Here is a 16,271-nt window from a genome sequence, read left to right on the forward strand (position 1 = left end):
CACACAATATTTCTCCCTAGACACTGGAATTTTACTCATACTCTAACTTCTCTAAACTTCTGCTTGCCTGTCCAAGTTCTTTACCTCCCTCAAGACCCAACCCTCAACCAAACTCTTCTCTAATTAATCTGAACAAGAATGATTTATCAGGACTTTAGTTTGGGGTCTTAAACTGTCTATTTTATGTATACAAGCCTATCTTGTAGGTTTCATGAGAAAAGGATCATATATTTAGGTTTTTTTCATTTCAAGTCTGTAGACAGATAGATAGATAGTAGGGAGAGGAATAAGAGAAAAACAAACAATGAAAAAAAAAAAAGCAGTTCCCAAAGACTTATTTAGACGAAAATGACATGTCAGGAAAATCTTGGCTGTGACGGTCTTTAAGTATCAAAGTATAGGGAGTTGTGGAATACAAAGCTAATGGTCAAGGAGCTCTTTCTTACACAGTAAAGAAGTCGGTTTATTTTCTGAAACTAAAGAAACAAAAATCACTGGGCTAATCTTATTCATTTCATGCCAACTACTCCCCGCTTCTGTGCCAGTCCAAATTGCAGGCATAAGATGGATGTACAGAATTCAAAATCCAGTTTCAGTTTAGAATCTCCCAGACTTGGATAGGATGAGATCACAATTTCTCCCTGTCCCTTATGTGCTCTGCAAATTCCCACTGTATGAAAACATCAGCTGTTCTTTTTCCCTTTCTTACCATCTGATCTCTGCAGAGGCCAGTACCTCTTTTCCTTCAGCACTTCAGATAAAGAGAGATATCCTCCATATCTTTAAAAATCTTGAAAAGCATATGGATTCCCATTGCTCTCTGCCTATGCTCCCTACTGTTCCTGTTTTCATGCTAGTGAATTCTATACTGTGTTGCTTCCCTCTCCATAGGAAATTGAGGTTGTGCACACATAATATATCTAAAGGCCATCAATACTGAGGCCATGGTATCGACAAGGATACCCAGAAGAGCACATTTTCGGGAATAGAAGATTAATTCACTTTTTAATTATTATTTCCTCCTAGGATATTGAATGAAGTGGAGGCCTGAGACCACTGGTTCTCCTCCTTGAATGCTACCTGCAGGCCCACTCTGAACAAAGGCTGCTTGAGTGTGAGAGCAGGTGTGGTGCCTTGTCTCTACCAGCACCACACTGATTCTCAGATATTCTCCCAGAAACTGTCATCAACTAAGATTTCTTACATGATGAGATTGATGAGATCGACAGATGAAGGGCACCCAGCACCCATCCTTATGCACTTATCTACTTACACTCAAAGAAAGATACATATAACTTGTTTTACTTCTGCTCATGTAATGAGCCTTAGCCAAAATATTTGTTAATAATAAAATGTATAATTTCCAAATGCCCTGGATGACATTGTACTTGCTGAATATTATTTAAAATTACTCTTCAGCGGGAAAAAAAGCTTTAATAATTTATGCTTTCTTGGCTATTTTAATTTTCTTTTTATTGCATTTTGGCAGGGCATACTAAGTATAAATTGAATAAAATGAGACATCACACATTGAGTATTAATTACCACACTATTAAGAGATCTTGCTGCTTTGTATTCTGAGCTAAACAATGAGAAACTATGAAGAAGTGGAATTTTAAAAATTGCTAGCTATTTTTCCTCTTCTCAGAACGTAAGTCATATACATGTTACAAAGTATTTTCCTTTTCATTTTCACATTTTACATTAATTCTACTAAGGAGAGGAACTGTTGGCTTGAATAAGGCAAAAACTAGACCTGAAGATGTTGTACAGTAGATCAGATGATTCTAGGACAGACTATTTCAAGGACTCAGAAAAAAAAAATATGTGGGAGCTGAAGATAGAAATTCCTTCGGAAGCCAGAGTCTAGGGAAATAATTAAGGCTGAAGATGCCATTCTTGCTCAAATAATAAAATAAATCAGAAGATATCCTGAAAGCCAGGAAGCTGGGAAACTCTCATAACATAAATTTCACACCATCTGAAGAGAAGGCCCCAGGAAACTCGAAGCAGTGGAGGACATAGGGCTGGGTGGCCCTGGGTGAGAAAGTGTGTTTGGGTATAAGGGTATTACTCTGGTGGACCCTGGGAGGGCTGCCAGACCTTAGAAAGAGTATATGTTGTGTCTTGGGCATCACTTTTTCTAGGAACAAATTTTCAATTTGACCTGGAGACCTTCATACTGGGTATCCATCCTCTTGAAAGGAATACCCTCGGAGTCCTTCCATAGAAGCCAGCTTAGTGACTTCATTGCAGAGAAAAGAATTGCATGACTACCAATGCTGAAAGTGTTCATGGCACAGCCAGAGAATGATTGGCCAAAAATGAGATGGAGACCAACCAGAAGCTAAGTGGTAGGAAAGAAGACAGAATAAAACAATAGACTCCCATCCTTAGACACATACAACCAGGTCCAGGTTCCACCACTTTACATGTGACCTGTGATCACTCACAATATTGGAATATTGAACTCCCTTGAGAGTAGGAAACAGAAAAAAACCTCTACTATCTATCTCAACTTTCTTTTTAAAAATATTGTACTAGAGGTGCCAACAAGTGAAATAAAACAAGAAAATAATAATTCTCTACTAAGTAGGAAAAAAATGAAATGAAATTACAATTTGAAATTACAATTACCACACTATGGTAGAAAGTTCCTTACCTAGGAAACCTAAAGTAATCTGCAGGCAAAGTATTAATATTGATTGGTCTATTTGTCAAAGTCACTGAATACATGGTCAACTAAATATTTCACACCTGACTCTATATACACAACTAGAAAATAGAGTTATAAATGGCACTCTTTATAATAGCATCAAAGAAATTGCAAATGCTGTGATTTCCAAAAGCATTAAAAATCATCAAACATCTAGAAATATGTTATATATATATATATATATATATATATATATATCATAAGGTATATAACAGTTCTACATTATAACAAAAAAAACTAAAAATATCATTGAAAGAACCTGAAAAACACAAAGGAAATACATGAAATGGAGGGCTACAAAATGTTTATGGCTTAAATGATTCCATTTGTACAGATACAATTTCTCCCTGAATTAATCTGTAAATTCAGTACATACCAGTAGTTTGTGTGTGTGTGTGCATGCATTCGTCACTGTAGAAATTAACAAGTTAATTCTAAAATTCAAATATAAATTTTATAATCCAAGATTACCAAAGGCAAGGTTGAAGCAGCAAAAGAAGAAAGCTGAAGAATGTACAGGATCAAACAGCAATAGTACTTCAAATCTGTGGTAAATATGTCATAATGTTGGCGCAAGGATAGGTAACAACCAAGGACACAGAATCTAGAAAGCAGCTACACCTGTAACTCCACCGAGAGTCATGGAGAAGATGAACTGTAGTATAATGAGGAAAAGATCTCCATTAGGTATATATTTGATATAAAATATATCTAGATCCTTATTTCACTTCATACACAAAATCAGTTTCAAAGATGGTCAAATTTAAAAATGAAAGGAAAGGCAGTAAAAACATTTATAGAAAAATAATGGAGGATATCATTTTGATATACATAAAGATACTTAAGAGTACATAAAATCTGTAACAAGAAAAACTGAAGAATAAAAATTTACTAAAATGAAAAGAATATATTGTCCTCACAAGATACTAATAAGAGTGAAAAGGGAAACTATAGGCTAGCAGAACATACTGACAAAAATATTAAGTTGGTGCAAAAGTAATTACATTTTTGTATGACTTTCAATGGCAAAAACTGCGATTGTGTTTGCACCATACTTAAATGACAAAGGCACTATATTCGGAAAACATTAAGAACATCTACAAGTCAATAAGAAAAGGTCACAGAACCCAAGTGAAAAATGGACAAGTCTTGGCTCTTCACAAGAAACAGATAACAAAATGTGGCCAGGGCCAGTGGCTCATACCTGTAACCCCAGCACTTTGGGACGCTGAGGTGAAAGGATTGCTGGAGTCCAGGAGTTCAAGAGAAGCCTGGGCAACATAGCGAGACCCCGTCTTTACAAAAAAAAAATAAACAAATTAGCCAAGTTTGGTGGTGCATGCCTGTAGCTCCAGCTACTCAGGAGGCTGAGGTGGAAGGATCATTTGAGTCCTGGAGGTCAAGGCTACAGTGAGCTATGATCACACCACTGCTCTCCAACCTTGGTGACAGAGCAAGACCCTGTCTCAAGAAAAGAAGAAAAAAAGAAAGAGAATCCCAAGATAGTTAATAAATATGTGAAAAGATGTTAAGTTCTTTAGATATAATGGAAACACATATTAAACCTGGTTTACTTGAAAAGATAAACACCAGCTATTAATTATAAAATACCAGCTGAGAGTGTGAATAAACCAAAGGCTTTATAAACACTGTAGCTGAGTTAAACTGGCACTGCCACATTGGAACATTATTCAGGATGATTTAACAGAGCTGAGCAATGGACTATCCTAAGACTCAGAAAGTCCACCCTTCGACATATGCACAACTGAAATGTTAACTAAAATGCAATATTTTTATAGCCCCTTCCCTCCAAAAAACAAAAACAAATAGAAACTACCCACATGTCCATCAGCATTACAATGAATATATTAATACATACCGAGGATATTCCTACAATGCCATTACTTTATAGCAAAGGAATTATTGAATGGATATACTTAATGTTTAAGAAAGAAACCAGGCACAATACATACTGTTATTTCTATTTGTATAAAAGTACAAAAACAGGTGAAACTAGTTTTTTTCTATTAAATAAGTAGAACAATGGTAAATGTCAGGGGCATGGTAGAGACTGGGAATTGGTAATATTCTGGAAGCTGACTGTATAGGTGTGCTGTGTTTGTAAATATTGATCAAGCTGTAAACTTATGATGTATGTGTTCTTGTCTGATTATAGTATACATTGACAAAAGTTAAAAGAAAAGGCACCAGGAAGTATTTGACACAGTGGTTTATGTCATGGACTCTGAAGACAGATTGCCTGGGTTTCACTGCTGACTGCACTGCTACTGCTTACCAGTTGTGTAACCTTGGGAAAGTTTCTTAGTGACTTAGTTTTATCACCTATAAAGTGGGAATCAAAAGAGGTGCCTGAGCACATGAATCTTCCCTTAAGTTGTAGAGCTCTTAAGGAATTTGATTTTCACAGAAATAGACATAAAAGGGGCCAAAAAACATCATCAGCCTCTTTACAGAAATCAAGCCCAGATAGCTCTCACTGGTATGAAGCAGAGGAAAGAGAAAACACAAAGAAATTAAGGCTAATGGGGAATCATGTAGATCAGGAAAAAGAACATTATTGGAAAGTTTACTAAAATAATATGATCTAATATGAATTTTAGGAATTATGAGTTCACATGGCTTAAAAAAATTGAAATCCAAAAGAAGAAAAAGTATAACAAGATAAAAGGAAAGATGTGTGTGTGGGTAAAGTACACAAGTAACAAAAGACTAGTAGGAAATGGATAAATTAGCATTGGAGGCACTGAAGAGCAGCATTGATGCTGCAGAAGATTAGGAACAAATGATACAATTTCAGTTTCCTCAATACAGGAAGATTAAAAAACTGATTAGAATAATGAATACAAAGATGGAAAGTGTATGGCAGAGACAACACACATGCTGTCCTGGAACAACAACAACAACAAAAACTAAATGAATCAAAAGCAACAACCAAAAGTGTAAACTAAAATAAAGTAAAACAACACTTTCTTGAGTTAAAAAATATAAAAAAAGGGCATCATTACAACCAATTTAATAAAAATTATAAAATAAATCTAAAGAAGAGAAAATGTTGCAAATATCTCAGAAGATATGTCTTATTCATCTCAGCACAGTGTCAAGTACATTAGAAAGTGTTTAATAACTTTCTGTTGAATGAATATTATTTATTCATTGATAACTGCATGTGATACAAAGATGAGTAAAAATCTTCTCTAAACATGTCTGAAATCTGCTAAGGCAGGAGTACCATTCACTTTACCATAGAAGTAGAAATAGCACAGTCCAAAAGTCAAAATTGGATCTGATTCTTTTTTTCTTTTCATTTTTTAAAAATTGTGGCAAAACACATATAAACTACAATTTTCTATCTTAACCCTCTTTTAGTGTACAGTTTAGTCATACTAAGTCCCTTCATATTGTTGTGCAAATATCACCACAATTCATCTCCAGAGCTCTTTTCAACTGGAAAACTGAAATTCTATATTCATTGAACAATAACTCCCGATTTCCCCATTCCCATAGCCCTGGAAAGCTACCATTCTACTTTCTGTCTCTGTAGGGTCCAGTCCTACAGGGCCTATGGGTTTTTCTCTTCGTGTATGGAGACGAGAGATCATAGAAATAAAGACACAAGACAAAGAGATAGAAGAAAAGACAGCTGGGCCCGGGGGACCACTACCACCAAGGCACAGAGGCCGGTAGTGGCCCCGAATGCCTTGCCGCGCTGTTATTTATTGCATACAAGGCAAGAGGGTAAGGAACGTGAGTCATCTCCAATGATAGGTAAGGTCACGCGAGTCACGTGTCTACCAGACAGGGGTCCCTTCCCTATTTGGTAGCCAAGGTGGAGAGAGGGGACAGCTTACATCATTATTTCTTCTATGTATTTCTCGGAAAGATCAAAGACTTTAATACTTTCACTAATTCTGCTACTACTATCTAGAAGGCAGAGCCAGGTGTACAGGGCAGAACATGAAAGTGGACCAGGAGCGTGACCGCTGAAGCAGAGCATCACAGAGACACGTTTAGGCCTCCGGATGGCTGTGGGTGGGCCTGACTGATGTCAGGCCTTCCACAAGAAGTGGTGGAGCAGAGTCTTCTGTAACTCCCCCGGGGAAAGGGAGACTCCCTTTCCCAGTCTGCTAAGTAACGGGTGCCTTCCCAGGCACTGGTGCTATCCCTAGACCAAGGTCCACTAAGTAGCAGGTGCCTTCTCAGGCACTGGTGTTACCGCTAGACCAGGGAGCCCTCTAGTGGCCCTGCCCGGGCGTAACAGAGGGCTCACACTCATCTTCTGGTCGCTTCTCACCGTGTCCCTTCACCTCCTATCTCTGCATGGCCTGGTTTTTCCTAGGTTATAATTGTAGAAGAAATATTACTATAATATTGGAGTAAAGAGTAATGCTCCAAAATAATTATTAATAATGTTCATAATCATATCTATAATCTATTTCTAGTATAACTATTCTGATTCTATATATTTTATTATACTGGAACAGCTTGTGCCTTCGGTCTCTTGCCTCGGCACCTGGGTGGCTTGCTACCCACAGTCTCCATGAATTTGATTACTCTAAATACCTCACACAAGTGGAATCATACAGCATTTGTCGTTTAGTGACCAGCTCATTTCACATAGAATAATGTCCTTAAGGTTCATCCAACTTGTAAACATGCCAGAATTTCCTTCCTTTAAAGCTAAATAATATTCCATTGGATGTACCATATTTTACTCATTCATCCATCTGTCAATGGACACTTGGTTTGATTCTACGTATTAGCTAATGTTACTGTGAATATAATTCTACAAACATCTCTTCAAAATATCTCTTCAAATTCTTTTGAGTATATACCTTCAACTGGAACTCCTGGATTTTATGTTAACTCTATTTTTAATTTTTTGAGGAACTATCGTACTGCCTTCCACAGTGGTTGTACTATTTTATATTCCTACCAACAATGCACAAGTATTCTAATTTTTTCACCTCCTCACCAACACTTTTTATCTGTTTTTGTTTCGGATAGCAGCCATTCTAATGGGTGCGAGAGGGTATCCCGTTGTAGTTTTGATTTCTATTTCCCTAATGATTAGTGATGTTCCCTAATCATGTGCCTAATGTCCCTAATACTTGATCCTTTGTATATCTTCTTTGGAGAAATGTCTACTCAAGTATCTTCCTCATTTATAAATTTGATTTTGTTTTTGTTCTTGGGTTTTAGGAATTCTCAACATAAAGATTTGCCCTGTGCTTCACTTTCTTCTAAGACTTTTATCACGTCTGATCTTATATTTAGGTCTTACATTAATTTTGAGTTAATTTTTATATATGGTGTTAATTATGGGTCCAATTTTATTCTTTTCCACTTGGATGTTTTCTTTTTTTGACGTTTGCTTTTTTTTTAAATTTAATTGTGCTGCTGGTTTTCTCTGTGCTGATGATGAACTTGAGGTATAAATTCGAGGCTGTTTAGGTCTTTGCTGAGCCTGCACCTTTCCTTGAGCAATTGTGGTGGCTTTCTAATTTCTGCACATATGTGGTTGCTTTTTAATATCTTAATCTTTAACAATGTCTGACTCTCATAAAGGAAAAAAGAGAACATGAAGTGAAAATGAAAATCACTGGCCCTGTAAACCTCCAGGAAGTCACTTCAGCCAGAGGGGAGGGGCTTGCAACAATCTACAAATGGGGGCAGGTGCGACAGACATTGGCTGCCCTCCTCTATGACTGTGAGGAGTAGGGAGTGGGAGGCTGGGGAGGCGGTGGCTACAGATAGATAGGTAGTTGCTACTGCACTAAGAGCTGCAATTGAACAAAATTAATCACAATATACAACTAAAATCTTCTGGAAGTTGAAAGCCTTTAATAGTTCTAAATATTTAGATCAAACAGAGTCTTCCACTGTAATTTTTATGTAGGTGAGTAGATGGATTCCTGGTGCTTCCTACTCTACCATCTTCTCATAATCCTTTCTCTGGATATCATTCTTTATGATGACACTTATTTAGTGATTTACCTTTTCAAGTCACCAAAGTCCTGTATCTCTCGTGTAGTTTTCATAGGTAAGAAAGAGAAACTAACAACAATATTAACGAAAACACTAATAAGAATAATAATAGAAAACTCTTCACCAAGAGCTTATTGTGTTCTAGGCATTGTGATATACACTTTACATAATAGAGATGCCCTTTGACTTGTGATGGACTTATGTTCTGATAAATCCATTGTAAAGTTGAAAAATTGTAAGTCAAAACATGGTAAGTCAGAGACCAACTGTACTGAAAACAACCTATAAGATGAATAGCACCAGGAGACTCATTTTACACATGAAAAAGTGAGAAGTAGAGAAAATAAAGGAATATCACAAGGACATAGAGCTAGCAAATGGTGGACCACTCCATGGAACATGGACGTCTATTTACCTAGAAAGCTTATGAGATATGCATTAGGTTCCTCTTGGTGCAGTACTGGGAAGAGTGTTGGTTCTCAGTTACTGGCAGATGGTGGCAGTACTAGTAACACTGGTTGTAGCAGTACCTGCAACTAATGGATATGTCACCTAAGTGTTGCAATGGCCCAGCTACATCAGCTAGCAGCATTTATGGCCCTATTACCTTATGGAATAGAAAAATTCACAATTACCATATAGTAAAACAAATTCACTTTATTCTTTTCCTTTTGCTTATTTGAAGCAAAAGGGTCCTCTTCCTTGATTTTTTTTTTTTTTTTTTTTTTTGAGACAAGTCCTTGCACTGTCTCACAGGCTGAAGGGCAGTGGTGCAATCACAGCTGCAGCCTCTACTTCCCGGGCTCAAGCAATCCTTCCACCTCAGTCTCCCTAGGACCAGAGGAGCAAGGAGCATGCTCAGCGTGCTTTATTTTTTTTTATGTAGAGCCAAGGTCTTGAAGATCTTGCCATATTGCCCAGGCTGGTCTCAAACTCCTAGGCTCAAGTGATCCTCTTACCTTGGCCCCCCAAATTGTTGAGATTACAGGTATGAGCCAGAGAGTCTGGCCTCTTCTGTGATGCTTTTTACTTACTTTCCAGCAGTGAATAATCCCCTTTCAAGATCTTACTTTTCACTTTATTCTTTTCATATATGTTGAACATTTTTCATTTGCTCATGGGGAAAACACCGAGTACATGCTATTAGACACACTATTCCTCAAATGTTTCTACTGTTAATAACTTCTGTACATATATTTATATATTTACATTTTCTTAGGAAAAACCCCCTTGGATATAAGCCCCTTATGCTTGAATCTTAGTAAAAACAGTATTAAGAAGAAAGAGATTAGTTTCCTGTGGAATTTGGAGCAATAATCTCAAAGTCTTACAGATCTCAGACACCCAACTGACACTTAAGTTGATCAGTTATAGAAAAGCTTTTAGAAAATACATTTTAAGGCCTTTCTCCCTAACGTTGTTCAGACTGGACAATGTTGAGCCTGAAATATCCCTCCTTCCAATGGGGAACTTGAGAGGAAGAATTACAGTTTTTCACAACCGTAAAAGAAGGCTGAATCTGTTTTAATTCATATAACTGGTTACACATGAAGAGGAAATTACTCTCTGAAATCCCAGTTTAAAAAATATATGGAAATTGGCTGGGCATGGTGGCTCAGGCCTGTAATCCCAGCACTTTGGGAAGCCAAGGTGGGCAGATCACCTGAGGTCTGGAGTTACAGACCAGTCTGGCCAACATGGTGAAACCCCGTCTGTACCGAAAATACAAAAACTAGCGGGCCGTGGTGGCGTGCGCCTGTAATCCCAGCTACTTGGGAAGCTGAGGCAGGAGAATCGCTTGAACTCAAGAGGCAGAGACGGCAGTGAGCTGAGATCATGCCACAGCACTCCAGCCTGGGCAACAGAGTGAGACTCCATCTAAAAAAAATATATATATTATTATTTTTATATATATAACATAATTATATATATAATTATATAATTATATATATACACACACATATTTAAATATGTTTCTAAAAATTTTATATGGCTTAAAATTATACTGACAAAAACAACTGCAGCCACTGTTAAACTAATGACATTATCTCATAGATAATTTACTCTAAATAGCTCAGCAATGTGAATGGATAAATCATATATCATTATAGAAAGTGATTTCTTTCAATGAATTATACCTTCTGGAATCTTATTGCTTTGCAGATCCAGTAAAACTGTCAATTAAAATAAGACATTGAAATAGGCTCTGGGCCAAAACCTAAACCCTGAATTTGAGGCCTGAGTGAACATATTTAGATTTTTCCACTTTCTGTGAATTCTTGGTTTCAAGCATCTTTCTTCTGCACGTAACAACTTACTTTGTAAAGAGATCCAGTGATGTAAGTGACTTTAAAAATTTCTTCAAACTTTCATTCCCCTTAACGTGAATTGTCGTTTTCTGACATGTTGCTGCCAACCAAGACTCTTAACATTGCTCCCTGTCCTCTACAGTGGTTTATCTCTCTCTGAAGTTTAATATGTAATAGATGTTTAACGGAAAATCAAGACTTAATAAGCATTCAGTTCTTGGGAAGCTATAATAGAAAGTGAAGCATGCATCCCAGCTCCAGATAACCTTACAATCTTTTTATTGTTTCTGAACTATTTGAGAAAACAATTCTCTAATTGCATCATTTTATTTAATTTTTTCTTATGACTAAGATCTTTTCACCAAAAATGGGACAAATTTTAGTGAGGCAATTCTATTCTCCATTGTTCACCTAATTATTCCCTTTGTTTGATTTGGTTATAATTTGAGAAATAGCCCAAGACCTTCTAGGATTTTACAAAATTGTACTTAAATTTTACAAAATTATTTACAAAATTAATCACATGGTATATAGTAGAACAGGTTCTAACCCAGGTCTTCTAACGATCTTTCTTTAAGTTGTAGCTCCCAATCAACATTAGACCTTATGCTGATTTCATCATGAGTGTTGTCCTGGCAGACAGAGAAGATATTTATTTGTCCTCAGGATTCATCTTGTTTTCCAGCACACAGTTGGGCACATTCACAGTTTATGTTTGGTGAACAAAAGTATGGTTTTTGTTCAATATTGCCTTGTGACTACAGAGTTGCATTAGACTAGCTAAATTTAAAGGACTTAGAACATGTAATAGACACAGCCTGCAATAGTGGAATCAGAGCAAGTCTTTTTGTTTAAATTGTATTTTCGTGTATGTGTTTGTTTTCAATTATTCACTATCCTACAAAAATAAATGAACATTTAAATAAAAATACAATATTATACTTACTGCTTGTAATTTGGCATTACAATAGACAATCATGTAGGATAGGAAGCTCTGTGCTGTAGGAATAAAGAGAACCAAATTCCTGGCTCAGATATGGCACAAACAAATTGTGAGACATTACAGTTTAACCAAGATAGGTCTCCAATTAATTACCTCATATGAAATATGACAAGTTTGTATAAAGCAATGTGTTCTCCTTTAATAACATGAGATCTCTGAAACATAATTTAATACATGCATGTATTATTAAAACATTTATATTTATTGGAATGATGGTGTAAGTAAAGCTCTCATCTAGTGTTTTCTATTCCGAAAGTCAAATACGAATTTAATGCAAGAGTCACATCATTCCTGCCATAAAAAATACCTGAACACTTTCCATTTTGCTTTACTATTAGGTACATTTCTGTTATTATCATTATGCAGGCTACAAAATATTGTAATGTATTACTCCCACCTTTTTGGGTAAAATTCTTTTCAGTGACCTTCCCCACCCTCTTCTCTTGCTCATTTTCTGGTATTATCCATTGACCAGAGGTATGGCCTAAATAAATCACTGCCTTAGTTTTTTTCTTTAGTAAAATTATGTTTCTTTTAGTCCTGTCCTTTCAAAATATAATGTATTGCTTGTGAAAATCAACATGACCAAAGAAATCTATCGACCAAAATTCAGGAAATGCCCAAAATGCATCTGCTTTCAAATGGAGCCATCATATTAGCATTCTAAAGGCTCTGAGAAGCCTGCGAAAGAGAAGTCGGATTCATTCTAATTAACCCAGTGTATCCTATACACACTTATTCATGAAATCACTTATTTCTGGGTAACAGCAATTAATAAAACTCCTGAGATATAATCATATTAGCTATATTTAAATGATAATTGGGTCATTTTGGGAAACCTCAGAGTAGATGCTCTCCTAGGTCTCTTTTAAGATCAAATATATTATTAACTCTTAAAGAATAATTCTCAAGGGGTATTAAATATATGGTAAAGTTGCAATTGGAACTTAGAAATTTTGAATTGAAATTTATAAATTTATACCTTAGGATACTCTTCTTTTCTCCATGATCATATTATTGAACTAGTATATAAACTAATATGATAGATAGAGGTAGAGATAGATACATAGCCTTTTATAAGTTAGATTCAAGTACCAGACAATAACATAGGAACACCAAGCTAAAAATCAAGTAACTGGTCCCACATTTCACAAGCGGGTTTGAAATTGGCCACTGGGGACTTGAAATATCTCTATGCTTTAATTTATATTAAAATATTTTTATTGGAATTAAAATATCTCTACATTTTATTTTTCTGAAAAATAGCATCAATAGAACAATATAAAATGAATAGGTAGACACACACTGAACAAAAATCGCCCTTGCTACACAACTTGAACCATGGTATAAAATGTTAGAAATAATCTAGGCAAGTGGGAGCACTTGCCAACTTAACACATTTTGCCTTGTCCTGGAAAGAAAAGCAAAGTATCTAATAAACAGATGTGTGCCTGCAGCATTGGTTTTACTTTATTGCCTACACTTTTTCTATTTTTAGTCAAGTTTCCAGGAGATAGGTGATGTGTATGCTGTTGCCTAAAAGAGGTTTACTGTAGACATAGTCAATTCCATTATTAAATAATTATTGGTAATACTAGTTTCCAGTTTGCTATATACGAAGCTTGAAGTCATCATTTATTTTAACAATAAGTAAAAGCCAAAAAAGCTGAAAAATCAACATCTCTTCTTAGAATTGTCACAGTAGTGATAAAACAGGGCAAACTGTTGCCTCAAAAATTGGAGACAGGCTGGAAACGGAGAATCACAACTTAACAGAGCAGAAACCCATGAGCAGAAACCGCCACAGACACCAGTGATGGGGTAGGAAAATCCAAACTGCAACTGAAAATTTTCTGGAGGCTCAGTGTGAACATGTCTGAGAGCTAAAAACTCCAGAAGAACCCTCACACCTTTGTGAGTTTTACCTTTGACATCTCTACCATGTTCCCACAGGGAAGATTGAGAAAAATCCTCTCATGCTTCCAGAAGGAGAAGAAAAATAACTATTTTGGAATACTCCAGAGCATTCCATTTTTTCTTAATAAAGTATGTCCTCAAAAGAAATTATTCTACTGGAGCCTAGCCTGTGTTGGTTTTATCAGGGCCCAACTGAGCTGGAGGAAGAGAAATACCCAGCTCCAGCCCCAGCTAGCTATCTCACCTAAAGGAAGTGGAGTTGGGGGGTTACTCAGATGTGCTTGTGAAGTTCACAGTCCAAGAATCACAGGCTTACTCACTAAAAGACTGAGACCCAATCACAGGATTATAGAACATTCCCCCTTCTCCCATATCTTCCTGCCATATTAATAAAGGCCTATTTAATACAGTTCCTCTTGCACACTACATCATGCCCAGTTAACAAGAAAAAATATTGCAAGTAATACTAAAAGAGAAAAAGTACAGTTTCAAGAAACAAAGCAAGCATCCAGGATCTGAGTAAGATATGAGAAGAATGCTAGCATTATCAGACAAGAAATAAAGCATTTAAAAACTATAATTACTATGCTCTGGGCTCTAATAAACAAAGTAGAAAACATATCAGAACACAAGGATAATGTAAATGAAGAGGTGGAAATTCTGAGAAAGAATAGATAAAAAATGCAGGAGCTCAAAAAGAACAAAAAATAAATTAAGATTGTCTTAATGGGTCATTAATATACCGGACACAACTGAGTAAATTATCTCTGAATCTGAAGGTATGTCAAAATAAACCTCCAAAACTAAAATGCAAACAGAAAAAAAGAATAAAAAAATGGAAAAAAAATTCAAGAAATGTGAAACCACCATAAAATGTATAAGATACACATTATGGGAATATGAGAAGTAGAAGATAGAAAAAGACAGAAGAAATATTTGAAGCAATAATGACTGAGAATTTTACTAAATTAATGTCAGACACATTAACGCCATTAAATTAATGTTAACCACAGATCCAGGAAGGCCAGGGAACAGGAAGCAGAAAACAAATGCCAAAAAATCTGCATCTATGCATATCAATATTAAAAATGGAGAAACTAAAAGATAAACTTGAAAGAAATGGGAAAATGTCTTATAGAGAGAGAAGTAAAGACAATAATTACATCAGATTTGTCCTCAGAAACTATGCAAGCAAAAAGACAATAAAGTAAAATATTTGAAGTGTTAAAAAAAATCACCTAGAATTGTGTATTCCTGAAAATTATCCTTTGAAAATGAAGAACAAATAAAGTCTTTTTTCAGACAAACAAAAATTGAGAGAACTTACTTGTCAGTAGATTTGTCTTGTAAGAAATGTTAAAATAAGATTTCAGAGTGAAGGAAAATGATATAGGTCATAAATTCAGATCTACATTTTAAAGGAAGAGCATTAGAGAAGTAATAAATGAAGATAAAATACAAACTTTTATTTCTTATTCTTAACTGATGTAATAGATAATAACTGTTTGTTATTACCAGAGGCTGGGAAGGGAAGGGTAGTGGAGGGTTGGAAAGGGGAGGTGGGGAAGGTTATTTTGTAAAAAAAAATAGAAACAATGAATAAAACCTACTATTTTATAGTACAATAGTGTGAATATAGTCAATAATAACTTAACTGTATATTTTTAAATAATGTAATTGGATTGTTTGTAACTCAAAGAATAAATGCTTGAGGGGATGGATACCCCATTCTTCATGATGTGATTACTTCACATTGCATGCCTGTATCAAAATATCTCATGTGCCCCATAAATATATATAACTACAACGTAGCCACAAAATGTTTTTAAAAACATTTTAAAAAGAAAAAAAAGTCACAGACACCCCAACAAATGAAGCTTTAAGCTTATAATTATGTTTCATTTCAGCACCTTCAACTAAATAAAATTCAGTGTCATAAGTAAAAAAAAAAAAAAACTTGTGTTCATACACACACACTTATGTATAAGTGAAATAAACAACATCAATTAAACCAAAAGCAGGAAGGAATAATTAGAAATATTTTGTTATTACAAGGTACTTGGCATTACCCATGAAGTGGTATAGTGCCATTTGAAAGCAGACCTGGCTTAGTTGTAAAAGTATATTGCAGATTCTAGGACAAAAACTGAAACATAAAATAATAATAATAATAATATCATTGATATGTTAAGAAAGGAGAAAAAATGTAATCATAAAATTCTCAACTAAAATTACAAAGGGCAGGAAAAGAGTGAAATATAAAAGTAGAAACAAAAATCAAGGGCAATGAATAGAAATCAGTAACATATATAGTAGATAT

Source organism: Gorilla gorilla, chromosome 8 (assembly GCF_029281585.2).
Source record: "Gorilla gorilla gorilla isolate KB3781 chromosome 8, NHGRI_mGorGor1-v2.1_pri, whole genome shotgun sequence".
NCBI lineage: Eukaryota > Metazoa > Chordata > Mammalia > Primates > Hominidae > Gorilla > Gorilla gorilla.